We start from the raw sequence: 2,983 nt of genomic DNA, 5'->3' as shown, positions 1-2,983 counted from the left end.
CCTTTTTTTTTTTTTTTTTTTTTTTCTATTTTATTTGTCAGTTTGTTCGGTTTTTGCAACACTACGGATCGACTTGAGTTCGTTATTGAATGCATATTGAGGACATTTTTAAAGCGAAAAAACCCTAAATCGATGAGTTCGTTATCAAATTACAGTACCTCTTCGTCACGGTCTTTGCACTCCCATATGTCGGAAAGATTGAGTATGAAGTCGGTAAAACTATCTTTTTGAAGAATGCACAAACGGTTCAAAGTTGAAAAATTATATGTTATTTTATTTAGTTATAGTCATATAACGTTACTTTCTCGCTCATGTTTTCTAAAACATTTCTTGTAAACGGGACTGAGTCCCCAACATACGCCGACATTGTCAACGACTGAATTTCTTTAACTTGTCTGTTGGGTTAGAAGCCGACGTTGTCAACTGAATTTCTCTCACTTGTTTGTTTGTGTTAGAACAAGCGCCTCACCATCGCTTTTTTTAATGTTATTTATTTTTAAAAAAAATAATGTTTTATAATGGTTTGATCCTAAATTTGTAGAAATAATCATGTTTGCTCTAGAACATGTAACAAGAGTAGTGTAATAGTCGGGTTCTAAAAAAGTAGGTTGAGTTTGACCGAACCATAGTAATCTATTACATGTTCAACATTTTTATTCATTATTTATTGTTTTGAATAAATTTTAAGATTTGTACGAACGGTTTCTCGAATCATTTTTATGTATGAACTGCTTGCTCATTAGATCTCTCAATTCAAGCCATGTTTCCACTCGACCCTCTTCTGTGTCTCCTCTTGGAAGAGTCCTTATTCCACCAAGTTTGTGCATAACTCTTAAAATAATCATATGGGTGCATGTGAGGTCCTACACCGATTGAAGAAAGAAACGAAATATTTCTTATAGTGTTGAAATATCTCTCTAGTAGATGCATTTTAAAATTGTGAGACTGATGACGATATGTAATGAGCTAAAACGGACAATATCTACTAGCGGTGGACTTAACTGTTACAAATGGTATCAAAGTCAATCATCGAACAATGTAAGACACTGGTCGAAATAGGGTTAAATCCTCTCTATGGTAGACGCGTTTTAAAATCATGAGACTGATGGCCAAAATGGACATATCTGATAGTAGTGAACTTGAGTTGTTACAAATAGTATTAGAGTCATACACGGGCGGCCAAAATGGACATATCTGATAGTAGTGAACTTGAGTTGTTACAAATAGTATTAGAGTCATACACGGGCGGTGTGTCAAAGAGGACATTGACCCCTAAAGGAATGAAGGATTTCTTATGGTGTGTAATGAAGCATGTGTAATGAAGCATTTCTTAGGGTATGAAAATCTCTCTTTAATAGATGCGTTTTAAAATTGTGAGGTTAACGACTACTTGAATTATTATTTTATATTTGTAATAAACTAAATGGTTCCACTCAAGATAAGATGAAAAAATAAAAAAGTTTTTTTTTTTTTTTTTTTTTTTTTGTAAAAAATATATATATTGGTGTCACAATATTAATGGCACACGTGTGGAACCTGTCGAAAGGTGGTAGGCATGTACGAATGGTGGGTCCCACAAGACATCAATTGTTTAACATTTATGGTCTTTGGGGTGGGCCCAATGGGCTGTAAAGAAGAAGGGCCCACGTGGGCTTTGATTAGTTGGCATGGGCCCGTGGGGGATGATGTTTGTCTGGTTGCTTTGCTTTGGAGGACTAAGACAAGTCCTATCTTTTCTCATACCCACTTTGCCTTCAAATATTTTCACCATTCATCATCATTCACCATCAAATTTTACCTTCAAACTTATATTTTACTTTTTTCAATTTTACCTCATTTAAATTTTTTATACTTGTGACATCTAAAAATCTACAAACGGATGGTAACTGATCAGGTGGCCTATAGATCAACCGAGTGAGATCATATGTCATAGTGCATCATACTTATCATATGCGATAAAAAATTACCAAGAAAATCGCAACTCGATTAAATGAAAGTCGCTTGATTGGTTTAAGTTTAACTAGATGAGACTATAATTCACCCAATAGATCATACTTGAACGATATGAGATTACAAGTAATATTTAACCTCAACCTTGGTGAATCCAAAAATAACCAAGTGGGTCATGCCCAAATCATAGGTCAAGTAGATCCAAGTGAGACTAGAAGTCACCTAACATGCTATGAGTATCAATCAAGTTGTAAGTTGACAAGTGTGGCTACCATGCCCTACCGAGTAGCTTGTAATCATTGTGCTATATATATATATATATATTTTAGGCTTTGAGAATTCAATAGTCATTCATGTATCAACAAAACCAAATTGATACACTTCTAGCAAATATTGTCCTCTTTGGATTTTCTTTCGAATTTACCCTTTGAGGTTTTTAAAACGTGTATGTTAGGGAGAGATTTTTTATATTCTTATAAAGAATATTTTGTTCCCCTCTTCAAACGGTCCACCAACCAGACCGTGATGGCTCAAAAGATTCAGTGTAACTTGACATGGCTCAAACTGTCCACCAACAAGCCTTAGCCACACATCATTGTAATCGCACTGCTTGACACACCTCGACCTTCAAAACCTAAGAATCGTTGTCATTGTGATTACTAAGTGAGATCATAATGTTCTCTCCATGTGTGGCAAATTTTACATTTCAACTTCCTATTTTCAAAATTTAGGAAGAAGGGAGAAAATCAAAATACTTCCAACAATGTGAAGAACCCAAGTCCACCCTTAGAAGATATTGTCATTTTTAGGCTTCCCCTCAAGATTTTTGAAATGTGCCTATTAGGGAGAGGTTTCCACTCTTATAAAGAATGTTTCGTCCTCCTCAACCGATGTGAGATCTCACTCTACATCTCTGTCAATATTGGATTGTGATGAATCAGACAAAATCAAGATCATTGAGTACCATTTACAAAAAAAAAAAAAAAAAAAAAAAAAAAAAAAAAAAAAAAAAAAAAAAAAAAAAAAAAAAAAA

General features: G+C 34.2%; 1 long non-coding RNA gene across 1 annotated transcript in view; it reads right to left on the bottom strand.

Annotated features, from left to right (window-relative positions):
- Window positions 1-2,619: 2,619 nt before the first annotated feature.
- LOC111465443 overlaps window positions 2,620-2,983 on the bottom strand; it is a 3,143-nt gene continuing 2,779 nt past the window's right edge. Inside the window, exon 3 of the long non-coding RNA XR_002714204.1 lies at window positions 2,620-2,664. This is a non-coding gene — a long non-coding RNA (uncharacterized LOC111465443). The remainder of the gene's footprint in view (window positions 2,665-2,983) is intronic.

This window comes from Cucurbita maxima, unplaced genomic scaffold, assembly GCF_002738345.1.
Source record: "Cucurbita maxima cultivar Rimu unplaced genomic scaffold, Cmax_1.0 Cma_Scf00002, whole genome shotgun sequence".
NCBI lineage: Eukaryota > Viridiplantae > Streptophyta > Magnoliopsida > Cucurbitales > Cucurbitaceae > Cucurbita > Cucurbita maxima.
Note: the sequence above shows the minus strand (reverse complement) of the source record. Positions and strands in the feature narration are given on the sequence as shown.